The sequence below is a fragment of the Dipodomys ordii genome, unplaced genomic scaffold (assembly GCF_000151885.1).
Source record: "Dipodomys ordii isolate 6190 unplaced genomic scaffold, Dord_2.0 Scaffold21, whole genome shotgun sequence".
Taxonomy (NCBI): Eukaryota; Metazoa; Chordata; class Mammalia; order Rodentia; family Heteromyidae; genus Dipodomys; species Dipodomys ordii.
In genome coordinates, this window is record NW_012267237.1 from 5,848,511 (window position 1) to 5,869,732 (window position 21,222).

Below are 21,222 nucleotides of genomic sequence, written 5' to 3' on the forward strand. Positions count from 1 at the left end.
TGTGCCCTCTGATTCTATGTCATTCGTCACCAACAGCTGTCTCCAAAAGAGAACGCTGTGCGGGTCAAATGATAGCTAGCACACACTAGCTTCAGAACTGCTCAGGGCCAGTTGTCCATTTCCAGGCTTGGAAAGGGGATTCCTTGTCTGGATGCCTCGTGGGAGTCACCAAGCAGGCTTCATCTTCTAGCTCTCCTTCACCTGATGACGTCCCCTCTTACTATGTATGGGGTCAATAGGTTCTTCTCAGCTGCCTGTTTGTAGGACGAAGGGTTCATTGAGGATAACCTACAACTTCAATAAGACTTTGCTCTCCATGCCATCAGTTCCCTAACATGCCTCCTTCTTCCATTCCTAAGCAGCTTTGGAACTTGGGGTCCTACAAAGACTCTGTGATTATTTCCAGCTGGTGGTACTTTCTCTTCCATGCTTTCTGAGCAATACTTTATGATTAAGGCTATGATTTGCAGGTGAAGGATTTATCTCATTGAGTGTTTTAATAGGAATTTTTACAAATGAACAATCTTCTGCATGTTTTATGTAAATTATGATGTAACTAATAACATGGTCCCAACTAGTCAGGGTGAATTGGCATGAATTTATCACAGCATTTCCATATTAACAAACACTGACATTTTAAAAGTTAAGGGAACAGAGATGTACAGCTTAGCTTTAAGCTCTCATGTTCTATTTCATATCTGCTTCTTTTTATAAATTTTTATTTTTTATTGTAAAGGTGATATATAGCTATATAAGTCAGGCAATGAGTACATTTCTTTTTGAACACTGTCACCTTTTCAGCCAGTTTTTTTTCTTTATGTTTGTTGTTATTGTTTTTGGCTGGTCCTGAGGCTTGAATTCAAGGCCTGAGCACTGACCAACATGGTATTTGCTCAAGGCTAGTCAGTGCTCTATCACTTGAACCACATCTCCATTTCCAGTTTTTCTATGGATAATTGGAGATAAGAGTCTCCAGGACTTTCCCATCCTGGCTTCAAAGCATGATCCTCAGATTTCAGCCTCCTGAGTAGCTAGGGTTACAGGCATGAGTTACCACTGCCGGGCTTACATCTGCTTTTTTAAAAAACAGAATTTAAGCTACCAGTGCAAATCTCACTCAACAGTTCAGTCCATCCAAAAGGGATAATTTCAAAACTCAAGTGAACACAAAGTTCATCTACTCACTCTGTAAATGGGATTCAGCTTACATACATTGAATGTGTTTAGCATGTTCCCATGGTTGATAAATGGAAAATATGAATGGTTTATGGGCAGCTAACTGAGGTCAAACCACAAACTCTTCAGTCTCCATCAAAGCTTAGATTCTGAAAAAATATCTGTAGATATCCAGGTGAGAAATACCAAGCTCTGGGGAATTATCCAATGTCTTACCATTCCCTGGGGACTCTCCTCTGGCTTTACCAGTGGCTGGCTTATTATCTGAAAGCAATATTTATGAATTCATTTCATTGTATAGGATTTTCTAGTTTTTAATATGGCTAGAAAATCCTAATAAATTAAAAATGCCAGCACATTGAAGTGTATTAATCACATAAGAGCAGAAGGACTTGTGCGAACTCATAACCAGGCTAGGTTCTAGTGTGGGGTATGTGGCTACAGAAGGTAGGTCTCAGACTACAAAATGTCTAAATCCTTCTAATCAATGCACAAACAAAGCACAGAGGAAATGACTGTGAAATACTGCTATATAATATTTTGTTTCCCTCTTTCTGTAGGTGCCCCATCCATGCACACAGATCAGTCAGTTAACGTTCTACAGATGATAAAAACAAACAGAACAGGAGACAGATGTGGTCCTGGGATGGACACAGTTAACAGCCACTATATCATACCTCCCACAGATCAGAATGATATGGTAGGGCAGGAATAGTTCAGAGGCAATTTGATGGGATAGTAGAATTTATAGAAGATCACATGGTGGGACTTTAGCTCCAGACCAAGGAACTGTTTTAACTTTGAATCACAGAAAAAGCTATCAGTACATAACAGAATTGTGCATCCTTTGGGAGCGATCTCCCTCTCACTGGAGTGTGAAATTCCTGGCCATACCAACTAGAGATTCACAAAGGAATGCAGGCAGAGGAAATGGGAGGATCTGAGAATTACAACACAAACTTCTGACTAAATATTATCCAGCTAACACCCTCCTATTCCCAGGCAACAGTTACCAGACCAGGTCCTAGCCACAAGACCCTGAGCCACAAGGGTCATTTGCTCAGTTATAGCCAGAAGTATTTTAACCCGTGCAATGGGCAGGTGAATCAAAGAAAAAAAGACATCTCACGAAGCCAGAAAACAAAAGGGAAGAGGGAACATATGACAAGAAGATGAGGCAGGATCTAGCTGGAGAAACATGGTGTTTCACTGGTTGCCTTAAAAAAGAAAGACTTGCTTAAAAAAAAAACCAGGATGTCCAAGTTTGGCTCAGGAAGAAGGGGAAGTCTTAAATAAGAACAGTAATGATAAACACATGCAAAGTCCACTGAAATCTTCCCACTCTTTCTTTCATCGCTGGGGAAGTTAATTTTTTCATAGCAGGCTTCTTTAACAACCAACTATATAAATTTATTTTTTCCATATGTTCTCCCCCCCATAACCCCAAGTTCCAAACATTGTCCTCAAGAGCTTTGAATATCTAAATAAAATCAGAGAAGACATGGAACCATTTTGGTCAGACACCTTTGAGGGTGAGGAACTTCTATTTCATAAATGATGTGAATAACGTAAGTAGACATTAATTTTTTTTAAAAAAAACCTTATAGCTCAGAATGGAATTCTTACTGCATATCCATACTGCTCAGGCATCACAGGTTTATCTACATGAAGTTTGTTCATACAAAAGTGTTCTTGAAGAAACACCACTCAATCCAAAAAGGATAATTTGAGAATTACAGTGCTCTCCCAGGGAGAGATGTCTTGCTTTCACCATGCCCCCTTGAGTGGAGGAGGAAGAAAAACAGCTTGAGATTTCAAATAAACAGTTATCAACATCAAAAGGTATTTAATCAGGTCAAAAATATAGTGAGATTTAAATGTGGGGAAGGGTGAATTATATTTACCAAATTTCACACTGTTGTATTACAAATTTCATAATGGTTTGCCATACAGAAATACGTTCTTTTAGAACATATATTCAATGACAGAGAATTTCCCATTATCCAGCTCAGAAGACATTATGAAGCGCCGAGAGGCCAATCTATTCTTCCAAAACATTCACATCAGCTTTAGAATTTCAAGTCATTCGATAATATTTCTTTTAAAAAATAAGAAAGAGAATGTATTGATTTTTTTCCCTTGGTGCTTCAGATTCAGTTGGGAATAATTTGCTAGGGTTAAGTTTTCTATTGCTTGTCAGGAGTGTACCCAGGCAGTTACTTGATTGGAAACAGTGCTGAATACTCATACACATAGTTCAGAAAGCATCCTGTGAGAAATGCAAGATGCATGTTACTGATCTATCAGCATTTGAAAAGGAGGTATGAGGTACAAAAAATATACTCATTATGAGTACTGATGGAATGAATGCATAAGAAAATACACAGGACCAAATAATCAGCACTGAGACAAGCAGAGCTCCCCGGGAAGAGTGCTTTATTAACAGCACCCAATGTTCTTAAATAATAAGGGTTAGTACAAGAGCAAGGTTAGTGAAACCTTGGGAGTGATCAGTGGTAACTGGGAGTGAAGGGTACACAATTTCAGAGGATATCCAAAAAGCCCATTAGTCAAGATGAATACCCTATGTTATATAATATAACGCAGTATGTGAAGTTTAACTTAGAGCAAGACCCCAGCAGGCCTCAAGTGGAGCATATACTGGTCCTGTCGGGAAGATCTGGCAAGATGGTGGATCATGGGATTTCTTGTATTAACATTGATTTTATGCTAAACACTACATTAATATATTATTCATCTTGATTACTGTCTGGTCACTTTTGAATATTGTACCTGAGAAGACTTCACCCCCGGCCTGCAGTACACAAAATGTTTCCGCCATTCTTTTCCCAGACTCCTCCTTTCCCCTTACACCTAGAGGCAGCCATGCATCGTAGCTCTGGCCACTGACAAACTACTTGGCACCTAACTCGTAGGAGAGCTGTTGCTTTTTTTCTGTTTCTGTTATATAATCAAGGAGGAAAACCATTGGTCACACCCTACCCTCTAGCCAGACCTGTTGTCAAATGGCTCCAGTCACCACAGCAAAAGTGAGGTAGCAAGAAACAAAAGCCAGGTCCAGGGGGGCAGACTGAGAACAAGGACAGAGTGTGGCTTCTCACTGATTCGACCCTGAATGTTCTAGATTTATTTTTATGTTATCCACATGACTGAAATTGTTAGGAAGTCATGACGTATGACTTGCAGACAAAAATGTATCCAGTTAATAGACTAGAGCAGAAGAACTACATAGTAATTTACTCTAAACTTCACTACACTGACCACTCAAAATTTTGTTATTATTTCATCTCAGTTATTTGATTTCACATAGCCAAACAGTAGTCAGTATTAAGTAGAGTATAACTCAAATCTCTTTATAAGGTAATCAACCTTCAAGCCATTCTTCATCTATAAGAAATAAATGTTAACCTAGTAAACAACTGTGACCAATGAAGTCTTTGTCAGCAATGTTAATAGAAAGTTGTTTGGGTTTTTTTTTCTTGATTTTGTTCTTTTGGCAGTCATGGGGCTTGAACTCAGAACCTGGGCCCTGTCCCTGAGCTTTTTTGCTCAAGGCGAGCACTCTACCACATTGAGCCAGTGCTACTTCCAGTTTTCTGGTACTTAATTGGAGATAAGAGTCTCACAGAGTTTCCTGCCCTGCTCAGAGTGGCTTCGAACCATGATCCTTAGATCTCAGCCTCCTGAATAGCTAGGATTATAGGCAAGAACCATCGGTACCTGGATAAAGTTCAGTTTTTGTTTGGCTTTTACCATACAGGCTCCTACTGGGTAGCAATTAGAAATCCATGGGCCTGGGAGATTTTCTTGAAGAGATAAGGAATGTTCTAGACACCCCTAGAATGACTGTATCCTTCTCATCTGAAACCATAGAATATGGTAGACCATAGAATAAGTGTTCTGAAGGTAGAACACTCACTTTCCCCTAAGGAAACGGAGACCAAGAGAGAAGACAATATAAGACTAACCTTATATCAGAAAACTACTCAACAGCAGAAGCATAATGACTATGTCGTTTTCTTGTACCAAGACAAGTTCTTCAAAAGTCAAGATACTTCCAAAGAACTGACTCAGACAGGATGACAGGACATAAAACTTACTCTGCCTAGACATACAGAGCAGAGCTCCACAGAGCTCTATTATATAGCAATGGTACACAGAAAAACACATGGGCTCCATCCAATAGGGTAGTGGGAAACTAACAACTGTAATTTAACTAAACAAACGCAATTAAAAATATGTTATTTCAAGATCAACTTCCTGGTCCCTACTATTCAACTTAGAATATGACCATCTGCATAATCACAGAAAGTATGAGTGTACAGCCCTACCCTTACCACTGAGTCTTCTTATCTAAGATTATAGCAATAGAAAGACATTAGGAACCACTCAGAAATTTTTTCCTTAAAGACAAAGGAAAGTCTACTAAAAGATCTATAGCAAGACCCATCTCTCCATTGTTTGGCTCAATAGCTTAAAATATACTGATTATAGGAAGTATTCTTATCACTTATATTCACAAGGTGAAGAGGAATCAGCCATTCCCAGACGGGATGAAAACTTCTCCTAACACAGAAGTGGGAAGATTTTCCTCCTAAGACTTGGCTGGTGTGAGTACTCTGTTCAGGAATGAAGCTGTCTTGTTCCCTCTTGTTACCTCTCTCAGATCAAGTTACCTTGAACTGCAGAGTTCTCAGGAAATGTTCAACAAGAAATGTACTCATTATCTTACTCATATAACTTTAAACCCTCTGTACAGCATCTTTACAATAAAATTTTAAAAATTAAAAACGAACATTGTAAACAAATGCTTCCAATGAACCAGTCTGCAGTGGTTTCTGTTAAAGACTGAGCAACTCAGATTTCAAGCATCTTACTGACACAAACATATACACACATTTTCCAAAACATGTCATGACATACTGTTCGTCATTATCTTTCTCATTGTAAACTTCACATGGAATGCTTGGCCTCTATGTCAGGAAAACTTAGCATTATATTTAACAAGCATGGGCCATTTCTTAAGTAATTTGACTATTGGATCCAATATTCTTGTTAATTCCAAGTTTCACTGAGAGAATTGGGACTTGTATAAGTTTTAAATGAGTTACACTGAGATAGAATTTAGGTAAATAAAATTAAGGAAAAGCCATGATATATCTCTCAAATGTGTAAAACATGTCCCTACAACTTCATCATGAAGAAAAATATTAACATCAAATACCCTCTAATGCATCTCTATAGGTAATTGTATCTTCATACACATAGACATTTATCAGTAGATAAATAGTTACTATATTTTTGTCTTAGAGGTTTTATGTAATAGGATAATACAATGTAGGTATTCTTTTGTATCTGTACTTCCAGATTCATTTAGTTATTAATTTGTACATGATTTCCTTTCATGGCCCAGTAATACTCCATTTTCCATAATGAAATGGTCCATTCTCATTGAATTTTTGAGTTATTTCTAGTTTAAGGCTATCAAAATAAAGCTGCTCTGGACAACACTCCTTGTAAATATTATGCAATATGTTTTATCCTTGGACAAATATCTATAACTAGGTTTGTAGAGACCTGGGGTGAGGTTGTAACTTTTGAAAAGCCCTAAGAGGCTGATGTAGCTGGCATTATCAGCACCAACCCAAAATATTACGCAGTCCAATAGTACCACATCCTTCACAGCACCTGTCACCTAGCAGTATTCTAATTAAAAAACTATCAGCCTTCCTTCCAAAAGAAGAAAGAACAAACTATTCATGGGGAAAGCATCCAGCACTTAACTTTCATAGGATATTAGATTTAGATGCCCTGTTGAGACAATGCTTCCAACTACTACTTTTATATGGAAATACCTAGCCAATGCCTAATTTTGGAATAAAGTTCACTTCCACAGAGTGTGTGTATTTTCTTTAACCAATTGCTATATTCAACTGCTTACACTGCACTAAGTCTTTCTGTGACCATACTCCTGAAATGATGGCTTATAGTTGTATATTTTGGGGTGTCATCTCTGACTCTGATACCAAGGTAACATTGCCTCTTTAGTGTTCTGGCAACTTCCCATACCTGGAAGTAGAATTGAGATCAGTTTTTCTTTTCCCTTTAAACTCTGGCAATAACATAACAGAAATCACCTGACCTTCAAGTTTTATGTGTTGAATATTTTAAACTATAAATTTAATTCTTTAATGAATATGGAAATGAGGCAGGTTTGCTTATCTGTCTACTTATTTGTTTAGCTCGTTGCGATTTGAGACACAGGGTTTCATCATGTGGCTCAGGCTGGCTTCTAATCCCAAGCCTCAGGTAATCTTGTATATCAGCCTCCCAAGGTGCCTGGACTGCAGGTACACCACCAGGTCCAGTTTGCTGGACTCTTACATGAACTTGAGTATTTTTTTTTCATTTCATCTATATTGCCATATTATAGGATGATACTATGTGATCCTTCTTGTTATTCTTCTTTATGGCTATGCAGTATATTCTCTACACTCATTCTTCATCCACTAATTAGAGAAGACATTAATGACTTGACTGGCATTGTCAAATATTTGGGTTTAATTTTCCAGCTCTTCATTATAATCCACTTAACCGATTTATACTCCTATCTTCCTTTTTTCTTTCTTGAGTTAGCTGTGTTTCATTAGTGTGTGTGTGTGTGTGTGTGTAGAGAGAATATTGCCATTCTTCATTTAAATAATACATACACACATACACACACATACACATTATCTTTAAGTAGCTGTACAAAGGAGTTGCTACTTAACAAAGCCTTTTGCCATTATTAATATAAGCAAAGATGCTAGAAATTTCTCCATGATCTGCTTTAGCTTCATGTCACAAATTTGGATGAAGTATGCTTTTATTTTGAGAAAATATTTTAGATTTTTCCCCTGAGATGGTTTTGAGTCACAGATTATATATAATTGTTTCACTTAACTTCCAACATAATTTTCACCTGTCATTTTCTTACTGATTATTTGAGTTTGATTCTAATGTGTTCATTGCTGGCACTAGCAATCACCAAACTAGGATGTGAAAAGGATCTGCCTGGGCTGGGAATGTGGCTTAGTGGTAGAATGCCTGCCTAGCATGCATGAAGCCCTGGGTTCAATTCCTCAGTACCACATAAACATTAAAAGCCTGAAGTGTTACTGGGGCTCAAGTGGTGCACTGCTAGACTTGAGCAAAAGAAGCTCAAAGACAGTGCCCAGGCCTAAGTTCAAGCCCCAGGACTGGTTTAAAAAAAAAAGCCACCTTCTGCCTTTTCTTATGTGATTACAATCTTCTTTTCCTCTGCCTATTGTACCTTATCTGAAATTTTAGTTTTTAATATTTAACCTTGTTTTCTGATCTTCAGTAAGTGAGTAAATCAAATCCCTTTCTGCATCACAGCCAGGAGCTAAGTCACTTTATCATTTTCAACTTATAATAACAATTTTTAAAAATTGATTTTCCAGATCTTGAACAAAAGACAAATGTGATAGAAATTCTCTAACCATCTGTCTACAATTTCCACAAGTAATTATTAGATATTAGAATTGAAAACTGTATCATAAATGCTTCTTTGTTTTACATGGTATTCCCAGAGAAAATTAATTTAGGTTTCGGATTTAAACCTTGATTTTTTGGGTTGGCTGTCTACGATTTTATTTCCCCATGACTGAATGGGAGATCTGTGATTTGCAGCCTTCTGTTTTGTGGATCTTCTTTGTTATGGTATGACAAAGCCTTTAGAATTAAGAAATAAAAGAATTAATGAGTTCTAAACTTGAATACATGAGGCTTATATTATTATTCACCATTATTGTAAAAAAATTCAGAAACATATTTAAATCGGGCTTAACCATGAATGTATAGATTTTATATTTCTCTTTAGTTGCTAAATAAGAAATTCTGATCCTATCATTGCATTTTAGAAGAATTGATGTTAAAACACAGGAAAAAAATCATAATTAAAGACCAAGTACTAAGCTTTCCCATGCTAGTCATAAGTGGTAACTTCTCAAATTATTGTATCTCAGAGGTTTAACAAACTGCTGATACTTCGAAGCATCATATTTAGACTCAAAGCCAGCTAGAGTGTGTGTATATGCGTGTTCGTGTGTGTGCACACGCGTGTGTAGGGGGGGCAGGAGGGAACAATCTTGGGACTGGCTGTCATTGAAAACTTTTTCTCAAGGCTGGTGTTACCACATGAGCTACAGCTCCACTTTTGGCTCAGTTGTTAATTAGAGATAAGAATCTCATTGACTTTCCTCCTTGGGCTGGCTTTGAGCCATGATTCCCTGATCTCAGCTTCCTCATTTAGCTAGGATCGGTGCTACAGGTACCCAGCACAAAGCTATTTTAATGTTAGATTTTACAGTATCAGTTACAAGTTTATGATGTACCTTCATATAAAGTAAACATGCACAAATATTACTCCTTGCACTAAGTTCCAACTTCAAGGCCTAGAATCATCCTTATCCTGATATTTCTCTCACAGCACAAAGGCTCATATCCAGAATACAACTACTGTCTCTCATGTAAGCTGCAAAAATCATCACAGGAGCCAGTCGCTTGAGCCAATCACTCACCAACCTTGTGTGATTTCCCTGCCATACACCTCGCCCACCCATTCTACCCCAGCACGGGAGTGATTTTTATAAGCACATCATAGCACATCTTCCCCAATCTAAAATAGTCTAGTCATTTCCAATCTCACTAAAAATTTTAAGCCAAAGTCTTAGTGGTTCTACAGGGCCCGAATCCTATTTAGCCCCTAAATTCACATCTGTTACTCTGCCCTGGGACCCACATCATTCCGGATGCCCTAGTCTCTCTGCATTTACTCAACCTTCTTAGTATACCCCAACCTCAGGGTCTTCATACTTGCCTTCATGGTCACAAGGAAAGCTATTTCCTCGGCTTGTACATGGGCGACACAATCACAAAATTTAAGTCCACACTTAGTGGCTCTTTCTTTATCATCGTCCTGTTGATTTTGTTGCTGGTTATTGTCATCTCAGATGCTAATGATCCTCTTCCTACTTTTCCTTCTTTTCTTCTTCCTTCCTCTTCTTTTTCCATCATTCTTCTTTGCCTCCTCCCCCTTCTCTTTTCCCTGTACAGGAATCTGAAATCAGAGTCTAGCACTCTACCACTTGAACTATGATCTTTGGCTTTTCTCTGCTTTTTCATTTAATTTTGAGATAAAGTCTTGGTAACATTTTCCAAGCTAGCCTTTGAATTCATGATCCTCCTGTTTTTGTCTTTTAAGCTGGGATTACAGCCTCAAGTCATTACGTACATGGCTGAGTAGATAGTTCTTTAAGAGTCAAGATCTGATTAGGAATAAAGTCCTGTAAGACAGTTCCAGTATAGAAAATATTGTATCAAGAGTGGCTATGTATATATTATAGGAAAAGAAAAAGCAAAAGAAAGAAGGAGAGAATCTGGGATGGCAAAAAGAATAATGGGTGGAAAACAGAGATGAGCTACTGCTACAGAAATGGACTGAACTGAGAGGGAGGTCTTGTCCATCATCTGTGACTTGGGTAGGAATTGGTCACACGCTGCCTGGGGGGGGGGCCTGAAGGACCCTGGGACCGCTGCACAACTAACAGGCACACAGGGGACCCTCTTGGCTGCTCCAGCTCTTGCTACTTTTCATCCCAACAACAGCCAAGTAGTAAAGAGCCTGGGCCATGTGGCCGATTCCCTGTCCAGCCCTCCTTGACCACAATGAAGATGACACAATGAATGTATTATGTATTTTGTCAAAAACTAAAACAAAGGAGTTCTAATCAATGTTCCCATGACAAAAATAAATGATAAACATTTAGGAGATGCTAATTACTGTGACTTGATTATTACACATTATATAAACAATCAATTATTACAATCTACCCCACTTAATATGTGCAATTAGTGTGTGCTTGGTATTAAAATAGAGTAAGAAAGGAAAGAGCCACGTGTGGTGTAGAGGGGCAAGGTACCTATGGAACATTCCTAAGGACCTTGGCAATACCAGCATTCCCTCTTTCCCTCGACCAGCTGCTCCTTTAACTCCGACTGCCCCTCAACCCCTACACCAAGATGGAATCCATCATCTCTCCTTATTACTGCTGGCTGTCTAACAGAATGTAAACTCATTGTGGCCAGGATACATCTCTGTTTTGCTTACTGGGGTAACTCCAATAACAAAACCAATTTTCATCACCTAATATGCACTCAATAAATATTGACTGCATTACTAATAAACTGGACCTCTACTTTTATCTTCAAACAAACAAAAGCTCAAATGCTCTGTGTACTGAAGCCAGAGAAATGAGTGATGAAAAAAATCAAAACTACAAATGAGAATGACAATCATTAATCTCCTGAGTGCAGGAGCACTCTAATGTCAGTTTCTTGCTTCATTGATTTTAGATAATAGGGTTCACAAGCTGTCTAGCATGCTGTCCACAGGTACTTTCAAGGTGGGATTGGACAAACAGCATTAGCACAACTGTGTTATAACCTTCTTGAATGAAACCATTCATTTTGATGCGTTAGCTCGCAACATCACTGTCAATGTCATTATGGGCTCAACAATGACCTTGGTTATGAAAAAGAATAGCAGTGCTTCTGGTCACATGGACAATGTGATCTGGTTTCCCCCCCCCCATCAGACTTTTACCCTTGAGTCCCATAAGAGACCCGAGAGAGGAAAGGGGGAGTGGAAGAATAATTCCTCCTAAAGCCAGAAACTGCTGACACAGACCTGTAGTCCTCACTGCTCAGAGGCTAAGATCTGAGGACCAAGGTTTAAAACCAGATCAGGCAGGAAAGTCTGTGAGATTCTTATCTCCAATTGAGCACCAAAAAGCCAAAAATGGAGCTGTAGTTCAAGGGGCAGAACACCAGCATGGAGTGAAAAAGCTAAGCAAGATTGTGAGGCTCCAGTCCTGGTACAAAAAGTAAATAGGTAAAAATAAAATAGAAAAGCACAACTCCTTCTGAAGCAAAATAAAAGCTTTTAAGTACCGATTAAACTTGAGAACATTCTATGACATTGAAGGAGATGCCTTGTACTCATAAACTGGCATGTTGAATTGAAAGCCCTGTCTACAAATAGTCAAAGATAATTTTTAAAAAAGAAAAGAAAAAATACTAAAATTTAGAAAATTCAGGCTTTTGTTGTCCTCTTGATAACAGAGGAATTTTAACATTGCCAGCTACATGAGTTGGCATAATTCTTAGTCTCCAAATGTAATTATGATTATAGTTTACAATCTAAATAAGTACTGTTTAAATTAAAACGTCATTTACCTTACATTTAATCACCAACTCTTCTTTCATACATGAAATCAGATGAAAAATTTTATCTACCATTATCCTGAGAAACAGATAAATTGTCCATTTAATACTTTGAAAGTCAACAATGTATGATTAAAAACTACAATAACGTAGTAAAGCCAAATAATAAATAATAAATACAAAATCATGACAATAATTTTATAAACTCTTATTATCAGTTTGATCATATTTTACTACTTCAACCATAAAGCAATGTGTTTGAAATGTATAAATAAAACAAATTTCTCTTCTTTAGCATCTCTTATTCTAGTTCCTTTTTCTCTTTTTTTATTTTAGCTAGATTTACAAAGAGTTCCAATTCAAATTATGCATACAATGCATCTTGATCAGAGTTACCTCTTCCATTTTTCTCCTCCATCTTTCCCAAACCATCCATACCCTAAGTTACACAGTTAGATTTTTACATATGGTCACTGAATATAATAACTATATGTGGCTACCTTTCCTCTCTCTATTAATCTGCACCTTCTCTCTGCTTTGCTTACCCCTGACACATCATTTTTAGATTCCTGTTAAAAATAAATACATTTTTTTCTTTTTGACACAAGCTAATAAAAAAATAGTTCAAACTGTATTTGAAGATAAAATACAGATAAATGTTCAAACTTATCAGTTATTTCAGCAGCAGCAAAAGTATCACAAAATCTATAAACAATTTTAAAGCTTAATCATTACTTATAAATATGTACATAGAGACTCAGCTTTCAACAAAGACCAATGAAAACATACAAGCACAATCCAGGCACTGGAGAGCCAGTTCATTCTGTGTAAAAGCTTCCTATATGCTGTATTTTCTTCCACTACCTCTCTGCTTTGCTGAAGACGAAGTGTACATCTATGTGTTGAAGAGCTCTACGTTTTTAATATTCCCTTTCCCCAAACAGGAAATTAGAGATACTTTTAAAATGGAACTGCATTCTTAAATGCAGTCTATAATATAAAAACAGGCAATGAGCTTAAATCTTAGTTGCTTTACTTGCAAATAAGTATTTGTATTTTGCCATTGTGATTTTGATATTAAATCATATAAAACTTTCAGCATAATCCATAACAGCAGAAGATGAATTATTTATAGAACAAAGGACTCTTTAAGGATCCATAACCACATTCTCTACCCAAGTAAACCCTCAGAGGATCACTGAAATCATGTGTAGAAATGAGAGAATACATGTGGTTATGGAAATCTTAATTTCTTCTGAGGAAAACAAAAATCTCTCATCTGAAGCAGTTATCTATACTATATCTATGTATATGTGTTTACACATATGTATGTACACACATACACAAAGTAAGGGGCTTGAATATTCAATTCTCCTGCTTCAGACTATATAGAATTTGTGAGTACAAATGTGTAGCACCATGTGCAGTTATGCTGAACTTTTTAAAAAACATCAGAATCCACTTCATACAATCTACATTTGATTTTTTTAGGGGGGGGATTGGTCATGGGGCCTGAACTCTGGGCTTGGGCACTGTCTCTCAGCTCTTCAGCTCAAAGTAGTGCTCTACCACTTGAGCCACAGTGCCACTTCCAGCTTTTTCTACTTATCTGGTACCAAGGAATCGAACTCAGGTCCTCATGCATGCAGAGAAAGCACTCTACCATAAGCCACCTTCCCAGCCCTATATTTGATTTTTTAACTTTCCTAATTTCTCCTCATAAATGGAAGGAACCATCATGCAATCACTAATTTGTATGATTTCTTAAAGACATGATGGCAAGTGTGAAACCAGAGGAATGGAGAAAAAATGCTAGAAGCAATTTTGCCCAATGTGTATAAAGTCTTAGAGCCTAGAATCTCTGAAATTTTATAGGATCTCTAAACATAATTAAGTAGGCCCTTTCATGAAACAAAAGCACTGGATCCTAAAGAAGAAGCAAAAGACAACCAGGGTAATAACAGTACATGCAAATGTGACACTTCAGACCCCAGCCAACCAAAACCCAGAGAGAAAACAGAGCATAAAAGAAACACATTAAGAGCTGTGAGATACACACTGAACCATGCAACACATGTAGAGCCTTGGGACAAACATGAATGCTAGAGACACACATGAAGTAGTGGAACATACAAGGAGCTATGGGACACAGTGGAGGTCATGAAGCATAGAGCTATGTAACACATATGAATTCAGGAGACACACAGGGAATCATGGGACACACATGGAGCCTGGTATAGAAAAGACACCCTTGGCCCTTCTAGCATCTCTACTCTTGTTTTCTAATAGGATAGAGTGTTTTCTCCTTTTGAAGCAACTGAGCTTGTACAAGTTCTATTTTCTCCAGCACCAAAGAGAGAAGTAATAGCAGACTAAGCAATGTCAAGGGAGCCAGCTACATGTGCACATCAAGTGGAGATGACAGGGGCCAGGACTATGGGCAGGAGTGGCCGTTATCAGGGTAGTGGCAAAGCCAGAGGACTGGGAGCTCCTAGCAATTCACATAAAAAATAGACAGTTACAAATCACACTGGATATTTTTCTCATCAGCAATTAACAAAGCAATGCTTCTAACATCTGCAGACATAGAATGTAATATAATTACATAACGTAAAAGAGAAATAAAGGTCTATGAAAAAGTCATTCATGTTATAGTGTAAGAATAAAATTTCTTCCATCACATGTGTAAATAAAGGCAGCCACGTAAACGTGAGATCCTCAGCAGAGCGACGTGTAACTCCACAGCTTAGCCCAGCAGCAGCTCACTCAGGAAAAGACATGGACCAGAAATTGACACTCCTCTATCCGAATGCCATATGAATTAAGGGACCTGTGATAAAACCCCTAACCCCAGGACTTGCAGGAGGATCACAATTCAAAGACAGCCTACCCAAAAAACAGTTTGTGAGACCCGTTTGCAACCCATCGCTGGTCGGGCGGCATCTGCCTGTCAGGCCAGCTACAGCAAGAAGTGAAAAATAAGATGGTGAAGGTCCCAGGCTGATACGGAACACGCATTCACATCGGGGTTTGAGGTGCACTGTGCCTTTTAGGACATCAATCTTTATGAGCTGCCCACCAATAAATCACCTTTTACCACTTAAAAAAAAAGACAAACATTAGAGTCCACGCAACTGTACCAATAAATTCTAAAACAACTCTTGGGTCAATTATTGAACCTATACCTAACAAGACACTCAGAAGCACACCAAAGAGTTAAAGGAAAAATACAAGTCTCAGGGATCTGGATATAAAAATCAGTTGGGCCCTGGCGGATTCTGCAAACCAGAGTAATCCTGGGCACTAGTACTAAATGTTGCCATCAATGACACTGAAGAAAGGCCTCAAAATTAGTCATGATTATAAGGTTCCAAGGCAAAGCAGGCTTTAGTTGACAGGAGAGCCCCCAGAGGTCTTTCTCTGAGCAAAATGGGAAATTACTCTCCACAAACCAATTCCATTCACTAGAGCACCATCTCTAAATAGCCAGCACACTGGGTAAACTTTAATCAATAAACAAACAAAAGCAGAACATGGCACAATCACCAGGAGTAGATATTAAACATTTAAAACCAATTTCAGAGATGGTTATGGGGCTCTGTGAGCATGCTGAGAAGCCCGTGGTTTGTAGGCTGACTTCTTTCCCCTACTTGTTGGAACAGACATTTAGGCAAATGACAAGGGCATTGGTGTGAATGCGTGTGGGTAATGGGTCAGGATATTTTAGCAGCCACTGCACAATCAAGGCCAAACACTCCAGAGCACACAGGCAAGAAAGCAACCCTGCAAACACAGCAAGCTGTTAGAGCATGCTAAGCAAAGAACTCTGCCACACAGGGAGGCAAATATTTTACAAAGCTGAGGGGAAAACAGATCCTGCCAGAATCTTCTGTATGGCCAGGTGAGGTGGAGCAAGACATTGACAAAATGTGCCTGGGTGCTTAGCAATGAAGATTGCAGATCAGCTTTTTGTGCAGAATAGGTGAAACCCATAATCCTAAATCATAGCGTTTTAAAGGCACGGTCATTAAAAGTGGAGATGATCTGATTCTTTAATTTCTTCCTTATCAGTGTTTCAAGATATGTGCACAAACTTCAATGTACAGACCTGCCTTACAAAAAGGTATTTATGTGCCAAAGTAGGGGCTCGCGTGTTTGCTGTGACATAATCCATACCCAAGATCCACAGAGCCCCTAACATCCACGGAGAAGCGTGTGTGTGTGTGTGTGTGTGTGTGTGTGTGTGTGTGTGTGTGTGGTGTGTGTGTGTGTGTGTGTGTGTGTGTGTGTGTGTGTCCAGGACACATGTAATCAGCAGCCTTATCCTTTCTATAGGGACCCTCTGAGAAGCGTGAGTGTGTGTGTGTGTGTGTGTGTGTGTGTGTGTGTGTCCAGGACACATGTAATCAGCAGCCTTATCCTTTCTATAGGGACCCTCTTCCTTCTCAGACGGAAACCCCAGACTCTTGGCATGTGGCCTTCTTATCCAGAATCTCAGGACCTCTCACTCCATCCCTTCACCCACTAGTTGTCATTCACCTTGGTTCTCTGGCCTCCTTCCCTTCCTCTGGCTCACTGGAGGTGGAGCTAACCCTTCACCTGAACTCAAGATCCTCCCATATCCTATAGCATAGTGATATGAGGGCCTGATTAATTCTCTCCCCATTGCAGCTTTTCCTTAACCTACTGCTTCCCAACACTATTTAAAGATGCTTCAATAATGACCTTTTAAAACTTGCTTCCTCTCTTCAATCCCCCTAATAGTCCTCTTCTTTTATATCTCATTTACCAGCCCACTTATATCATCCCACTTATCTGGTTTCTTCACCAGCCTTTCCCTGTATCTATGCTGAGAAATATCATGCTACAGGTTGAACTACAGCCTCCAAAAAATGTCATATTGAAGACATAAGCACTGGCACACGTGGTGTGGCATCGCTGGGAAACAGTACCCTTTGAGATGCGGTTATGTTGAATTGTAGTTGGTGTTAACTACAACAGAAGAACTTAGAAGAAAAGGAAAATGCAAAGAGACAGACTCAGAACATCATGAGATCAAGGATGTGGACGCAGTATTATGAACCTATAAACTGAGGCTTGCTGACATCACAAAACCCTAGAAAGAAGCAAAGAGGGATTCTGTCCTGAGCCATCAGGGAGAGCATGGCCCTTGCCTGAGGACTGCCAGCCTTCGAGGCTGTAAGAGGAGTTATTTCTGAGCTTTGGGCCACACATTTTATACCCATTTGTTATGGAAAGCTGATTGATCATGACTGACTCAGGCTCAAGCACCTACAACCTTCAGTTATATACATAAAGTCTCAGAAAAAGCAGGAAAGGTCCATCCTCTACTTCTGCCCAACATCTCTGCCTTGAGCGCTGTGTCATCGGACTCGGGGGGCGCCTCCCTCTCAGAAAGCTTGCTTTTCCGAGCTTCCAGGTGGATTGCTTTCAACGCCATAAACCCTTGGGCAGGCGGCTCCCAGGACTACAGGCTTTGCCTATCTCTCACTTTGTTCCTTTTCAAGATTTTACTGGAATCAAGATCCAAGAATGGGCCTATTTCCCTCAGAGCTTCCTCCTCCAGCTGTCCTACATCCAAGAAACCATGAGCCAGTTAACTCAGGTTCCCAGAATGCACCCTGCCTTTCTGCCTCCCTATATTCTGCCACCCTGTCTGACTTCAGCTCCTCATTCCTGCTGCCTTTGATTGCAGAGATCAGGTAGCAGCCTCCTGCCACCAACTTGGTCATCCTCCAGATAGAGAACAAGAGTGCTCAGGTGCCTGTGGATGCCATGCAATTACCGAGTCCTCACCAATCCTCAGCATTTGTCCCAGGACTTAAACTTAAAGATGTCCCACTTAGTGTACAGGGCATTTGCCAAAACCTGTGATACTACATCCCTCACCTCAGGACTTATACTTGTTCTTTTCATCTCCCTAAAAAATCAGCACCATCCTGAGTTTCATAAGCACCTTCCAGCCTTCATTTGGGACTCTGTTCTAAGATAGACTTATCTTAGGTGCATCCCTTACCTGCCTCCTATAGCCTGGGCTGTCTAGCCTGCATGATCCTCTTCTAGCCTCCACAGAACTCAACACAGACATGTGACAGTCTGACACAAAGACCATCTGGTTCACAGTCCTAAATGTACTCCAAACTCCATTAACAGAAGAGGAAGCTTTTGCCTTTACTGCTTCAATATGTAGCATAGACACTACTCATAATATATGTCCATTAGAACAAGAGCCCAAATTTTAAAATAATGCAAATGTTTGACAAGAAATGTTCTCTTTAACTTACTCATGTAACTCTAACCCTCTGTACAGCACCTTTACAATAAAACAAAATTTAAAAAGAAGTCTCGGATGTGATTTATTAACAATGGGTCTAGACCCAATCCTAAAGCCTACGACCTCTCTGCTAGAAAAACCTTCTGTGAGACAAACACTGGAATGATAGAAATACAGGATTCCCTTCCACATCTAACCAAAACACCTATGCCTTTAACACAGAAAACCCAATATTAAGAATTGCTTCTAGTAACACTGTGCCAACAATTTAAGCAATGTTTGCAGGGGCATTATTCACTGTGGAGTAATGACAGAACATAACCAAGAATCCTTCAATGGCAAGGAAATGAGAAGGCTGGAGTGCATCACAATGGAAAACCACATGGCCCAACCTGATGAAAAACTATTCCACCAAGAAGTAACCTCATAGCCAAGAGGCTAGGAACATATTTGTGTGTGTATACATCTACAAGGATTTTATTATGAAGGAACAATGGACTGTGAGATAGATAGACAGACAGACAGACAGACAGACAGATAGATAGATAGATAGAGGATTTGGGTAAATGCAGAGAGACAGGGACGAGGGTAGAAAAAACTGAGAGCAAACACAGATCCCTCTGAATATTCTTGTGTTATTACTTTCACTTTGAACCTCTAAAGATCAAAAGCTTAATGAAAACAACTAAAATTAACATAATTTTGGGTTGGTGACACAACTACACAGAAGGAAATCCTTTCTAATGATTTTAAAACATAATTTGGCTTCATTTCCTCAATAAAATCACATATCCTGAGGACCAAAAGTTCATCTTCAAGGACTTTCAATAATCACAAGAAACTAGGTTTCATGGAGCTGGAAATGATGGAGTGTGTGCTGCAGGATTAATTACATTGACCTGTAGAGACTCGGATTCTGCACAAGGGAGAAAACATAAAATTGGAAAATGTTAAGAAAGAGCCTGGAGTCCTGTAGATGTGTTGGAAGCTTCAAGTGAGTTCACACTATACAGTTTTTTTTCTTTAATGTTTCCTTAGCAGTGTTCTCTGTAAACACATGCTGGAGTTCACATGAAAGATTCCCACAACTATGGAAAGATGCTAGGGAAAGAAGTCGTTTTTGACTACACACAGTAAATACCTTCCAAAGATTACCTGAGTGACAGATACTATATGAACTCAGGAATCCACCTTCTTCAATAGGCTTCCCAAGACTTGAAAGGCCAAAATTCTACCAGTTATGAGGGTAAAAGCTACCATGAATGAACATACATCAAATATGTTCAAATCTGTGTATGAATGTAATGCTACTTCGTGGAATAACAAAGCAGAAATGCAGCCTCTTTGCGTCCATTAGAATGATCAATGGATGACTAGTTGGGTGTAAAAGATCAACCCACTAATCTCACCCAAAATCAGGGGGTGGTAGCGGAAGCTGTTATTATGCCTTATCTAAATGGGTTGCATTTTCAAGAAGATATCCAAATGATTGATGAAGGAAAGTTAGTTTATACCAAAGCATTGCATTATAGGAACAAAGAGTAAAAATTTCTAAACTCTCGGTTTTGCACTCATGAATGAATAGGTAGATTCAGATAGTTATCATGAATAACCCCTTACTTCCCAAGCAAACATTCTCTGTTTGATGATGAGACTCTATAGCATGACCATGACACTGGCAAGAAAAACACTTCAAGCCTGACTCTAACCAGGTCTCCTGCTACCACTGCAGATTCACAGAGACATGTGGGGCAGAGAAACTTAACAATAAAGACAGGATGCAATGGCAGAATGCACTAGTTTCCCTTAGAGTAAAATATTTCTGTTTCTTCGACAATTACTTTGCATGGGTAACAAAAAGCAAAACTAAAAGGAGATGTGAAAAATATGTCAACCATTTGCAATGTAAAGAACTTATACAGTTGCTCATTTATCCACCCTGTTAACTAAAGAATGTATGTCTTCTTAAGACCAACAGAAATCTCTCTATACTCACTAGATATCTTATGGTTTTATGTACTCACTGTTAGAATTTTCTTTACTTGTTATTATACTGGTATTGTAAAGGAGCTGAATTATGAGAGGAGCTGAATTTAAAGCATAACATTGTAAGATTTTCAAGGGAGAACTCAAATAGTGTAATTCCTTAGAAAGACAAAGTCGAAATTCAACCAAATACACACCAGAAAGAAGGTACTTGAAAGAGATGGGGCCGGATCTAGGGGAAAGGGATGGATGAATGAAGGGAAGAGGAGGAGAATGTAGTCAGGAATATACTACATAGCCTACAAAATTAAGAAAAGCAAGGAAAGGGGTACATAGGAGAGGGACAGGTGAAAATGCTCAAAGGGGTGACATTAATCACCATGCAGTGTCTTCATAAACTGCTTTATAAATGGCAAGTCCTTCATAGAACTACAAAGGGAGGGAAGAAGGGAAGGGAA

The 21,222-nt window shown here is 38.9% G+C and overlaps 1 protein-coding gene across 1 annotated transcript in view; it reads right to left on the reverse strand.

The window, feature by feature from the left end:
* Positions 1–21,222, reverse strand: part of Sema5a (sema domain, seven thrombospondin repeats (type 1 and type 1-like), transmembrane domain (TM) and short cytoplasmic domain, (semaphorin) 5A) — a 242,964-nt gene that overhangs the window by 220,662 nt on the left and 1,080 nt on the right. The window lies entirely within an intron of this gene.